General features: G+C 52.9%; 1 protein-coding gene across 1 annotated transcript in view; it reads right to left on the minus strand.

The window, feature by feature from the left end:
* The window catches only part of Cacng4 (calcium voltage-gated channel auxiliary subunit gamma 4), a 59,806-nt gene that overhangs the window by 10,316 nt on the left and 35,597 nt on the right, over positions 1-13,893 (minus strand). The window lies entirely within an intron of this gene.

Consider the following 13,893-nt stretch of genomic DNA (forward strand, 5'->3'; position numbering starts at 1 on the left):
CAGCAGGCTGAGCGGGTTGCAGTAAAGAGAGCTGGGCATGCTAGAGCAGGCGAGCAGGGAACAGTGGTGGAGAGGATGCCCTGGTTAAACGCTGTAACGGGGGCAGCCAGATGGCTCAGCGGATTAAAGTGCCTGCTTAGACAGATGCAGGGACCTGGGTTCGATCCCTGGGCACGCCATGCTGGCCCCACGCCCGGGCACACTGATATGGTGACTGAGACTGGGTGTGGTGGTGTGCCTGTAATCCCAATGCTTGGGAGGCTGGAAATAGGATGATCACTATGAGTCTGATCTGTGTAGTAAGACCCTATAGACCCTGCACTAAATTAAAAAAAAAAAAAAAAGCTGCAACAGGAAGAGTTACGAGGCACCAGCGCTCAAAGCGAACTCTAAGGGAGATGCTAATGTCAAGTGAGCTGCACGTTGCCACATTGTGAATTCTTCGCAATGGCACAAAAGAACCCTCAGTGACCTGGTGACAAGAGGAAGCCTCAAAGGAGACTACGCCTCTTATGTTCCCAGTCTGGACACCCGCAAGAGTAAATGGTATAGCCATCAACAGCCGCCAGGACAAGAGGCGCCACGCAGCACTTCCTGGGGTGGCAGCAGGGGTCCCCCCCCAGGTGCTACAGCCTCATCTTGAAAAATGACAAAGAGGGGCCAGCGAGGCAGCTCAGCTGTCTAAAGCACCTGCTTAGGCAAGCTTAGGCAGGCGCAGAGGACTGCGGTTCGATCCCCAGCACCCCATGCTGCGCCAGCCTCTCCCTCAGGGTGGGCTGAGCCGGCCACACACACACAACCAAAAAACAAAAAACAAAAAACAAAAAAAAAGAAAGAAAAATGACAAATAATTTGTCGATGGAAAACAGGGTGTTACAGTTTGTGTCTGGATGTCACCCCAAAGCCTCATGCAGTCACGGGGAGCGGGCTGAATCTACTTTGTGACTGATTTGTGGTCTGATGCTGCGTTTACGGGTGTGAGCGCTCGCCCTAGCCTAGGGCGGGTAGCCCACATACGGTATAAGGACAGACAGATTCTCTATCTTCTGCTGCCATCAACTTCTGCTACACGCCACTCTGCCTTGGAGCCAGCTGAGCAGGCCTGAAGCTGCTGCGAACTGAACTAAATACACCTTTCCCTCTTTAACTTTGGGTGTCAGGTTTTTTTTTTTTTTGTCCCAGCAGTGAGAGGAAAGTAACAGATTTTCTTTTTTTTAAATCTATGTATCGGGTACAGGTTCTCACTATGCAGCTCAGACTAGTAGTGATCCTCCTGTTCGCAGTCTCCACACCATGGGGATTACAGGCATGTGCTACCATGCCCAGGCTCCATCGCCGGCTCAGCATATCCCAGGGACAGGGCCAGTGTGACATGTGGGACCGGGGATCGAACCCTGGTTCCTGCACTTGCCTAAGCAGCTTAGTCTGCTGAGCTATCTCGCCGGCCCTGGAAAGTAACAGATCTCAGACAAAGGTCAAGAGGGCCCTCCAGTCAGAGAAGCAAGGCTGACAAAGGCGAGGCGGGCGTAGGGGTCTGTCCATCTGTGACACCCCCTCTCTTTCACATAGTACAGTGAATCCCTAGGAGTGGCATTGAATCTGCACAGTCGGTTCAGACGCTAACCCCCTCACTCAGTGGCACTCAAGGTAGAGGACACGGAGCAAGAGAAGGTTCCAGGGCCGAGGGGATGGCTCAGCAGAATAAGCACTTCCCTGGCAAGTGCAAGGGCCTGAGTTCAATCTCCAGTTCCACCAAAAAAAGAAAAAAAGAAAAAAAAAAGACAGAGCGAGAGAGAGGTGGTCCCAGAAAGGCTGGGAATGTGTTCTGTCTGGTTTTTTTTCCTCCCCACTACTCACAGGCAGGACCCTGGGGTTGTTTAGTCGCTGGGCAGGCAAATTCTCCCTTTCAGAATCTTCTCCAGCTCGTCCAGCTCCTGCCTGCACTGAGGAGGGGCACACAGGATGTCACTCTCATGCCCTCATATCTGCAGCAGCCTCCTAATTCTTGAAGAATAAGGAGCTCTCCTCTGTGCCCTTGTGTAGCTTGTGCTGGGGGCGTTCCCACGTAAGTCTTTTCCTCCAGCTTCTGCTCAGTGTCCTGCCAGCCTCCAACAGCTCAGCCTGACCTCACAGTCAGTCAGAAGCACTGTGTTGGAGTCAGGCTGTGTTCTAGACGACACCCATCTTTTGGCAATCCTACCAAGCTGGACACCAGCTGCCCTTCCCTGAGCTTTCCATCTGCTGGGCTCTCTTAGCTGCTATCTCCAAAGAGTTAGGTGAGGAGCTTGGGAACAACCCTGTTTCCTGAAGGCCGCTGGACCTTGAGTGCCAGTGGTGGCTCAGCTGGCCTTGGTCAGGGGCGGGAGAGATAGTGCAAGCGTCTCAGGAGTACATACAAAGCAGAGCTAACCCCTCTCCCCTGTCTTCCCATCTGTATAGGCACAGCCTTATCTCCTACGGATGTTGGGAGAGTGGTATAAAACAGCTGAGAGGCGCTAGGATGGTTCTCAGCCCCCTGGTGCTGGTCCAGGAGAGGTTGCTGCTGCAGGGCCTAGTCACCCGTCCCTCATGTCACTTGTCTTTGCTTCCATGAGCAGCGGTGTCAGTGGAGAGCTGTGGGTGTCGATTAGCGCAGGGGCTCCTGGCCTCAGGACAGCGGGGGTGGGGGGGGTGAGTTCAGAGAGGTCGAAGAAGCCCCACTCCTCTCCTCATCCTTGGTTCCCACTCCCCAGACTTGGAAAGTTTATGAAGATACGGGGTAGGCACTTTCCGCAAAAACAGGCGGGGCTGGTGGGGAGCTCCACACCCCCACTACCATTTTTACTGCTACTTCTTGGATCTGAACAAAATCAGCAAGTCCCACCTGCCTGTTGGAACAAGTCAAATAACAAAAGGTTGAAAAGAAGTAAATAATCTCTCTTTTCAGATTTGTTCTCCTGCGGAAGACTTGCAAAGTCTGCTGTGCATGTTCCCACACCTCCCTTCGTGCGTGCACCCACACACATGACGTAGGGTTCGCCCCCGTTCCTCGGGGAGGGGGGTCCCAGGGATCAAACCTAGGGCCCTGCTCATCCTACGCACAAGCTCTGCCACTGAGCTGCACCTAACAGCCCATTATTTATCTATTTAAAATTTTTATTTTAAAGATAAAAGAAAAAAAAATAAAGATAAAAGAAACAAAATTTCCAAACAAGATAAAAGGAAAATAACAATGGTTAATACTCTGTGTCTTGTTATCTTCCAATTAGTTACTCAGAGTACAAGATATAGGCATTTAATTGTCCAAACACTGTTAGCACAAATCTTTCTTGTCAATGAACTAAGAGAAAGTAGAAACTATCTTGGGTGAGTGTGTATAATTTTATTTGTTGCTTTCACTTCCTTCTTTTCTCCTTTCCCATCCTAGTTTATCTTTCTGCTTGAGCAGTTTCTTTCCATTTTCCTATTGTACATTTTGGGTCTTATTTACTCTTTCAGCTTCTCGTATGAGGGAGACAATATGATCTTCACATACGGGAGTCTGATTTAATTAATTTATGAGTACAGATGGTCTTGGGCTGCATTCCATTTAACCTACTTGTTTGTTTTTTGGTACCGGAAATTGAACTCAAGACCTTGTGCTTGCCAGGCAGGTGCTTGTACCATTGAGCTATATCCCTGACCCCATTTACATAAAAGGCTCAAAAAAAAAAAAAAAAAAAAGAAGTCTGTAGTTTACAAAACACCTGTATTTAAAATACTAAACTTTATTTTGAAATCACTGTAGATTGACATGCTATTGCGATAAATACTATGGAGATGTCCGGTACCTGTCACTCATTTTTCCCCAGCATGAGGTCCAGGATGGTGACACTGGTATTCAAGACAGCAAGTGCTATTACCACAAAGACCCCTCCTCTGGTCCCTTTCCAACCACGCACACTTCCTTCCCGTGGTAGCCCCTCCTGCACCTGAGGCAGCCCCCTATGCGCTCCCCATTTGGATGATGAAGGAATGTGCTGCACATGGAGCCCTGCAGCAGGTAGCCTTTGGGGACTGGCTGCTCTCACTCACTAACTCTCTTGAGATTCACACAGGCTGGTCCGAGTCGCTTCCTTTCCTTGCTGAGTGGGCCCTGGCAGCAGAGATGCTGGTTTAATCACTCGCCCACGGGAGAAAACCTGTTATTTCCTGCTATGAACATTCATGCGCAGGCTTTGGGGTGAGTACAAGCTTTCAGTTCTCTGGGCTGAATGCCCACAAGTGTGACTGCTGGGGCTGGGTCACGTGACAGTGACATGTTTAGGTTTCTGAGAGGGCCAAACTGGTTTCTAGATTGGCCATCATCGCTTAGTTTTTAAATGCAATTATGCTACACACTTTACAACATGCTCTTGTCACCTTGCAATAATTACCAACATCTGTCCAGTTAACAATTTCAGTTTTCAGAAAACTTTTCAAATTCAAAAATAACAAGCTAGCCCAGAGGCTGGCGGTTTGATCCCCAGGCCTGCCATGCCAGCCCTGCCCCAGGGTGCGCTGAGACAGCAATTGAGACTGGGCGTGGTGGTGTGCGCCTATAATCCCAGCTCCTGGGAGGCTGTAAACAGGCGGATCACTACGGCTCCGATCTAGTAGCAAGACCCTGACCACCCTGTAGACCCTGCCCTAAAATACAAACAAACAAACAAAAAATAACAAGCTGGTATCAATCCAAAAGTTGCTGAAAACCCTAAAAGGAGACAGCAGAGAAATTAGAGGAGTAAAAAAAGTTCTCCAACATCAAAAATGCTAACAAAAAATGTGCTTTGGCAGAAATAAGGATATCACATATTTATGTATTCAGGCTCAAAACAAAACTCAATTTTTGGAACATTAGCTTGCGCACAGAAATACTCCAAACATTCTGCCAATATATTTTGGTAACTTCCACTGTACATTTGCAGTATTATTATTTTTTTAATAGAAATTGCAAATGGAATTCACTTGGTCCAACAATATTAACTACATTATTTATGTATTTGTGGTTTTGGGGATTGAACCCAGGGCCCTACACGTGTTTGTAAGTGCTCTATCCCTGAGCTACATCTAGCTCTATTAACTTTTTTTGAGACAACGTCTTACCATGTAGTTCAGGCTGGCCTTGAACTCACAATGTAGCATAGGCTGGCTCTTGAACTCGCAGTCATCCTCCTGCCTCAGCCTCCCAAGTGCTGGGACCACAGGTATGTGCCACCACTCCTGGCTCCTATTAATTCTTTTAAAAATATACTCTGGTGCCTGTTCAGCTGTCCTTATTTAAGCATACAGAAATTCAACTGTGCGTGAAATGGTCACTTCCATTTCTGGGGCTCTCCCTCTAGAGAGGACCTGACCACTGGGGATTCTGCTTCAGGGTAGGCTGAACGCACCCAATCTGCAGACCCTCTTCCACCAGCCCATTTCCCTTCTTTCTTCTCTTTTTTTACCTCTCCTTCTTTATATGCCAAGGTCTGCTGCAGAGACCAGAGAGGAGCACCGTACTGGGCTGGACTATGCTGCCCTTGAAAATGTGCTCTAGTCCCAGCTCCCAGTATCTGCGAAGGCAACTGCATTGGTCAGCTTCCTACCGTGGTAACAAAATACGGGGGCCAACAGCTCTAACTTAGTTCAGCTCACAGACCCAGTCCAGAGTCATGTGGCCACAATGCGTGGGCCACAGTGCGTGGGCCTGTGGCGGCACAGTAGGTCATGGTGGGAGCATGGGGCAGAGAAGCTGCTTCACGACAAGCAGGAAGCAAAGAAAGAGAGGAAGAGGCCAGGGTCACAGTGTCCCCCTTCATGGCATGGCCCCTGGGGACCTAGCTTCCTCTACCTAGGCCCTTCCTCCTGAAGGTTCTGCCACCTCCCTCTCAACAGGGCCCCAGCCGTTGACACATGGGCTTTTGGGGGAACATTCTAGATCTAAACTACAGCAGTACCTGGTGTAATCCAAGTTAAGACGAGGCCACGCTGGCTTGGGACGTGCCTTCCCTTCTCCACAGGCAGGAAGCATGTCCACCCCAGTCTGTAAGGGCGAGTCCCCGGTGTGACAGCAGGGCACACGCTGTCTTTAACTTCACGGACAATGAACGACATTGCTCCCACCTCTGAGCCAAAAATTTGACACATTCCCCAAACATGAGGTCAAAAGTTGTCTGCTGTTGGTCTCCTAATGGCTCTAAGCGCCTTGCTTCCTCCTCTAGGGCTGCTGGGAAACTCTCCGCGCCCGGAAGCACAGCACCTTCCCCAAGCGTGGCCAAAGATGCTCCCTCCTCTTCTCTGGACTTCCTGCTCCATTAATGGGATATACCTGCCCCAGGGACACAAGGGATTCTGAGAGGGATAAGACTTTCTGTGTGAGACCAGGGAAACCCCTTGAGGTCATTTCATGGTGCTGGCATAGGGTATAAGCTTCCATAACACACTTCAGAGCCTGTCGGAATTCAGGGAGTCCTGGAGAGAAGCATGTTGGCTGGGGACTCAGGGACGCTCCTTCACCCACTTCCTTACCATCTGCAAAGCATTTCTTCCCTTGAACCCGCCCTCAACAGCGGCACCGACGCCCACTGAGATGGTAAGGACACCCTGCCCCACGCGCCCCTCTGGGCCCACCTTTCATGCCAGTCTCATTGCTATGGCAACCTGCAGCACGCAGGCGCGCTACTCGGGTGCTGTCCCCTCCTCCCAGTACAGGTAGGCTGCCTGCGGAACCGCGCTCTGCGGGGATCTGGCCTGTGACCTTTGAGCAGAGAGGATGGGATGGGAGCCGGGGGATAAATGTTCCTAGACTCTGTCTCTTGGGTGGGCAGTTCTCAAATCCTCCTCCATGTCTTCTGGGAGTCGTGGCCTGTGCCTGTGCCCAGGCCCTGGCATGATCACTGGAGATCTAGCCCTTGCATGTGCTCCCTTCCAGGTTTCAAACAAGGGTGGAAGCGATGTGCCCAGCACACCGGACCTCTCACCCTCTCACCCCTCTGTGCCGCCCCTGAAGCTGGAAGGAGACTTAGAGATGTCAAAGGCCCAGTGCGCATGCGCCACGCCAGACTGCGGCGGCCTCCTACAAAACACCTGCTGTGTGCCCCACAGGTTCTGGGCACAGGAACCTGACTCCTTGGCCAGTGCTCTGCCCACCTGCAGCTGCCTCTCGGAGCAGAGCAGGGTCTGGGCAGTGCGAGACAGCTGCCTCCTTCCCCAGGACGGCCGGGAGCTGACTCTAGACGTAGCCAAGGGGCTCCCTACATGCAAGCAGGAGGCAAGGGCGGACCTCAGGGCCCGGGGAGAAGGTGCAGCTGGGAAGGCGAGGGGCAAGCCAGTGGGTTGGCTCCTTCCAGCTCTAGGACAGGATTAATGACACCACGTAACAGACGAGGATGTGCTGGGGGCATTTTCTGTGCATTCACGGTCCGTTCATTCGTTGATCTCCCACAGCAATCTTCCTGCCGGCTCATTTGTTTGCTTCCTTCCTCAACAATACATTTGCGAACCGGTCCTCCTCATTCGTTCCTCAGCTGTTTTCACCGAGCGCCCAGTGGTCTCCCAGTGGGTGCCGGGCCTGAGGAAGGAGCCTGCGCACTCACTGAGCTCCCACTCGGAGTGTGAGCAGAGATCAGCACGGGAGAAGCGCGCATGTGTGTCACGGCAGGTGGTGACAGGGACCGGTGGGCTGGGAGCGTCTGAGGGCTTCACGCTGTGAACTTGAGTCTGGAAGTTGAGGGGAGCTTGGAGCTGAGGAGGAAGTAAAGGCACGGAGCCCATGTTTGGGACAGACACCTCTGTGGGGGACGTGTAGACAGCGATTCCGGAGGATTCCATGCTGATCCCCAACTCAATTCAGGAGTGGGAGAGAGCCCTGGACATCCCCATGAAGAAAGGGAGTTTGGGCTGATGGGTACTCTATTCAACTTAACCGCTGCACTTGTATGCACATATCAAAATGTCACACCATGCCCCATAAATACGTACAGTTGCACATTGCAGTAGGGCATGTCTATGATCCCAGCTATTCAGGAGGCTGAGGCAGGATGATTGAGTGTTTGAGGCCAGCCTGGGCAACCTCAGATCCCATCTTGGCACCCCAGCCCCACCCCCACACATACAGAGTGGGAGAGAGGGAGGGATGGAGGTAGGAGAGATGGAGGGGGCAGAGGGAGAGAGAGTGATCCATAAATCTTTTGAAAATCAAAACAAATCTCAGACACAGCCCAGTGGCCAGTAGGGGGCGCAGCCTGAGGCTGTCTGGCCAGAGACGATTGCAAAGGCAAGAGCCACACCTGGGCATTTTTGTTCAAATCGTCTTATGAGCTGAGGAGTATTTTTCAATCAGTTTGAACCTCATGATAATTTAAGGTGGCCGTCTCCCAACTTGTCCATATCAGAGAGCTTGCCTTGTCTGGGCACTGTGAAAAGGGGCCCCCAGGCCTGGCCCAAGGGCCAACGGACTGTGTTACCGTAGAGGGGGCGCTGTAGTGCCAAGAGCAGACTGCACCTTCCTTTCACCCGCCCTGCGCCTTCCTGGAAGTGCTGGCCGGCAACCTGGGACCTCGGATCCCGCCCTGCGCCCAAGGGAAGGAGCAGACAGCCTAGCAGAACGGGAGGGCTACATTTCCAGGACGCACCGACCATTTTCCAAGTGACCCGGGCCAGCACGGAAGTGGCACGGCCAAGGTCTTTCCAGCAATGATCTGGGACTTGGCAGAGGAGGCAGAGACCTGAGAGGGTGGCAGGGCATCTGCTGGGCTGACAGGCAGGAGAAGGTGGAAGGGTGCCTACCCAGGGCGGAAGTGACAGCCAGGTAGTCTCTTAGCGTCTATTATGGGCCAGGCCCTATTTTAAGCACTTAACATTTATACCACTACTCGCTCTTCACAGGAACCCCAGGAGCAGACAGGATTTGTGTTGTCAGTGGAGGGTTACACACACCTTTGCACCCTGTTCCCTGGCTAGGGTTCCCGATTCTAAACTGCCGTACCCCACACACGGGAGGCAGAAGGGTACAGAATGCTCTCAAAGCTGAGCCTGCTGGGCCAGAGTGTGGCAGGGAAGCACCGATTCCAGACACCACTCATCACAAGGCTCTTGGACTTGGTACTGGCTGATGCTCCAGGTTAGATGACCCCCTAGGTGGCGGTGACATTCTAGGGGTGAGCCCTGGAGCAGGGTGTCGATCCAGGGCCTGCCCCAGTCAGGACAGGTGCAGAGGAGGCATGCCATGCAAATGCAGGGCACCATGGGGGAAGGAGTGTGAACGTTCCAGAACCACATGCAGCTTAGGAGGTTTTGTTATAGCAGCCTGCCTGCATTAATACAGTGGTAACTGGAGGGTAGATGGCTGTCCTGGAGGGCGCCATGACTTATGGGTGGTAAGAAAGGCCACGCGTGGACAAGCAGCCCAAGACCAGGCGGGCTCACACTGGCATAGGGCCCCTGGTTCGTCCTGGGGTGTGTTCTCAGATGAGCGATAGAGTCGGGTGGCGGTGCTTCGGCCAGAACCATTGGTCCTGCCTGTTCTTCTGTGTGTGTCGGCAACCTCATAAAGACCCCCTATCCAACTAAGGTGCTGGGGTGAGGACTTCCACACAAGATGTTGGGGGGAATATGAGCACAGCTGAACCCACTACCCAGGTCAGGAGCAGACACGCGGGCCGGGTGCACAGGCCAGGGCTGCCAGCTGCCACCAGCAAACCCCAGGCTCGGCAGCTCCTTGCGCCCTCCGCACTCCACCTAGCCGCCTGCCCCCCATAACTTCCCCAGAGTCCCTCCACCTCCACGCCCATCTCCAGAGTGCCCTCCTAATAACTGTGATTTCCCAGTTGGCTCCCGCTGGACTCCTGCGGGCTGGCCTCGCTCCAGCTCAGCCACGCAGGCTGCTGGGAAACCTCTCAATGGTTCCTGCAGAGAAACTCCAGGCTTGGAGAGGCAGTGCGGGCTGAGCTGTGCTATCTGGGGAGCCACACCTCCGGGTCTGCCTGTGGTTCCATGAGCCCCTGTAAAGCCCCAGGGCATCAGTTCCTTTATCCCGTTTATAGAGTGCCTGCCATATATCAGATGCTGGGATTTCAGAGGTCCAGCAAAGGATCTGCTTTCAAAAACTTATTTCCTCTTTTTACTGGGTACAGGGCAATTTTTATCTCTTGAGATAGGGTCTCACTAGTAGTTCAGGTTGGCCTTGAACTCACTATGAAGCCCAGGCTAGCCTTGAACTTATAGCAATCCTCCTGCCTCAGCCTTCCCTGAGTCCTGGGATTACAGGAGTACTGGTTAAGGGTGACAATTTATCTCCTAGGTTCCCCATTGTCAGATGTGGCTACGGTATGTGACCTAACTGCCCAGTGGAGTATTAGTGTAACTGACATGTGCCATTTCTGGGACAGGTTCCAGGAGAGTCTGTACCCTTCCTGCCCTGCTCCTCCCTCAGCAGCAACAGGGAATGGTGGAGTTACAGGACAGCAGGAGCAGGGGTCCCTGAGTCACACTGCGGAGGACAGAACAGCGGCTTGCTAAGAGAAGCACAGCCTTGGACTGAGTAGGAAGGAAGGGGATCAACTTTTACTAATGTTGAAGATGTTTCCTTCAGGCCAGTTTCGGCCCCAGCAATTAACATCAGCAGGAGAGGAGAACAAGACAGACATGCCCTCTGCCTTCTAGAGGGTTCTAGCTACATAGCTCTCCACTGTGACCATGGTATGGCCCTGAAGGAGGAGCCTGGGGGAGCAGAAAGGGAGGTGGGGAGCATCATTCAGGCAGAACTAAAGTCAAGACAGTTATTCCTCATCCAGAATGAGAAAACATACATTTATATTCTTTTTAAAAGTTATTATTTTTGTAGTATTGACAATTGAACCCAGTGCCTCCTCACTGACCTCCATCCCTCAACTCTTTTTCTTTCTTTCTTTCTTTCTTTCTTTCTTTCTTTCTTTCTTTCTTTCTCTCTTTCTTTTCTTCTTTCTTTCTTTCTCTTTCCTTCCTTCTTTTCTTCCTTCCTTCCATGTATTCAGTACAAGGTCTACAGGGTCTCACTATGTAGATTGGACCTGTAGTGATCCTCCTGTTTACAGCCTCCCAAATGCTGGGATTATAGGCATGTGCCACCATACCCAGTCTCAATCAAATCTCAGTGTGCCCGGGGGTGGAGCCTGCATGGCTTGTGGTTCCAGGGAATTTAACCCTGGCCTCTGTGTCTGCCTAAGCAGGCGCTTTAATCTACTGAGCTATCTGGCTGGCTCCCCTTTTCCATTTTTTATCTTCAGACATAATTTTTCTTAGTTGTCTAAGCTGGACTCAAACTTGTGGTCCTCCTGCCTCAGCCTCCCGGGGGGGGGGGGCTGGTCTGCAGGTGTACCCAACCACACCAGGCCACTCCCCACATCTTTAGAGCTGAAGGGAGACCATGGTCAAAGCATCTGCCCGGGATAAACCCCAGTAGTGTTATAGGAGCGGTCACAGTGGTTGGCTCCTTTGCTGCCTCCAGAGAAGATGGCTTTCTTTTTAATTTTTTAATGTATTTTGTACAGGGTCTATAGAGTCTTACTATGTAGATTGGACTCGAGCCTGCGCTGCCTCTCCAAACCCATAGTGATTCTTCTGTTTTCAGCCTTCCAAGCGCTGGGATTACAGGCGTGGGCCACCACACCCAAGTCTCATTTGCTGTCTCAGCACACCGGGGGTGGGGCTCAGCACAGCATGTGGTGCTGGCCAAACCCGGCCCCTGCACTTTGCCTAAGTAGGTGCTTTAGTCTGCTGAGCTATGCAGCTGGTCCTAGACGGCTTTCTGAGGAGGGCTTGGGTCAGGGCCTCTGTGTCCACTCCGCCTCGGTGGCCCCAGGCATGGTAGGAAGGAGCAGGACCTAAAGGCTCTATTCTTGTGTCTGGCTCCTCCCCTCTTCCGGTTTCCCGTTGCCACGCTGTGAACAGCTCTCCTCTGCCTTCCGGGCTGTGCCTGCGAGCTGGCTGACCACCCACTGAACCCACGGAAACCGTGAGCCTTTAAGCTGCGGGTCAGGGGTGTTCCACCCAGAGATAGGAAAGCTACTAACATGCCTGGTGAAGGTGGAGGGGGTGAGCACCCCCAGAGCTGAAGAGCAGGCCGGGCTGGACAGCAGGTCACGCCTGGGGAGGCATGGGGTGCTCTGACTTTCCCTATATGAGGCCTGGATTCAGTGTCATTGAATGCTCAGAGATGCCGTTGTGAGAAGGAGCACACACTGGCCAGGCAGGTACACAGGCGTAGCTCGGGTCCCACACAAATGACGATAATCCTTCAGAGCACAAGCCCCCAGTGACCTGAGCGCCTCCCACCAGGACCTGGGAAAGCCCCCATCTCTGGAGGCCCTGGCTGGGTGTCACCTGGCCTACTGGTGTCTGGGGACCTCACCCTGGGACCCTGGGTGTCTTCCTAAAGTCCAGGAGAGCCCAGCTGCCTGGAGAATCGCAGACTCTACGCTCCCAGGATTAACAAGCCCTCTCTTCATTGCTGCCCCTCACACTGGAGCCCCTTGTAAGGGCGACACATTAAACCCTGGCTCTGAGCTGGCAGCTTCCTGCAGCTGCCAGAGGGTGCCTGCTGCTGCCAGGAATGCAGAGAGGGCACGGGAGGGGTGAGGATGAGAAACCCAGCTCCCTGGACTAGCCTTGCCTCACCCCTGACTCGCTGTCACTCATAGGACAGAGCTATCCTAAGGGGCATTGGCCACTAAACTGCATCACTTCCGTCCCATTAGAAAAGATGCCTAAGGTGCACTGGGCCCCGGAAGAGATGGCCTGCTATGGTCTGTTCCCAGTATGGTGATGTTAAGAGGTGGTGAGCCCTTTAAGAGGCGGAGCCTAGTGGGGGTCCTTAGGTCCCTAGGGGGTGTGTCCTCAGAAGGGATTCACACTGTTCCTGGTGCACCCCAGTGGCCCTCTGGCTTCCTGTCCCAGGATGTGATCTCTCATACATGTGCCATGGTGCCCTCTAACATGCTGGGGTTAGAGCTCAACTTCGAGCTTTATAAACTGTGAGATAAACAACCCTCCTTTCTTTATAAAGTGCCCAGCTTCAGTTGCTTTGTTATGGCAGTGCAAATGGACCGATATAGACCTGAGTCAGTGTGGCTGGACGCAGGTACCAAGTTAGCTAGGGAGAGGGGGAGGTCTATCTGGAACTCATGGTAGTTCCTGCCCATTTCCTCAGGAAGTAGGTTCTTGGAGAGAATTGATTTCTACTTCTAAATTGTGTCTCTACAAATTCTATCCTGGAGCCTGGATATCCATGTTAGTTTGGTAAATGAGAGACATTTCTCTAGGACATGGACCCCCCAGGATCATGCGTGGTGGGCAGCAGGGTGGTGACTTAGAGGGGCTGAGGTGGGGGAGGGTGGGCCATCTGCCTCCCAGGAAGCCCATCCTGTGACCCCATTGTCCCTCTAGGGTGTATTCAAGGAGAACCCTTTCTCTCCTAATGGGTCTCTCACACAGAACCAGCCCTCACGGCCACACTGCAGGGCGCTGCCCTCTGCTAGATAGATGTCCAGGCAGACAGCCAGGCCGACCTGGGCCAAGCAGACACTCCCTTGAGAGGCTGGACTTTTCCTCAGAGACGGAGGAGACTCAGGCCAAACGATGTTAAGGAATTCCCGAGTGGGGTGTGGCCAAGCCGCCAGAACACGGGTCCTGGAGGCCCCCAGCCCTGCTGCCCCTGGTCTCGGCGGTTACACTCCTCCTCCGTCCCCTGGCACTCCTCCACATCTTTCCTCTGATGCCCTCTTCCAGGATCAAGCCAGAGGCTGATCTGGACTGGCAGTCAAGAGAATTCCCACTGCCAGCTGGCCGTACCTTTGCTGGGGAAAGGAGATTCCAGTTTGGCTGGCTCAGAAGCACGGCCCTCCTGCGTTCCCCAGGGCAGGGGGCAATGTGCTT

This window comes from Octodon degus, unplaced genomic scaffold (assembly GCF_000260255.1).
Source record: "Octodon degus isolate 3935 unplaced genomic scaffold, OctDeg1.0 scaffold00033, whole genome shotgun sequence".
Taxonomy (NCBI): Eukaryota; Metazoa; Chordata; class Mammalia; order Rodentia; family Octodontidae; genus Octodon; species Octodon degus.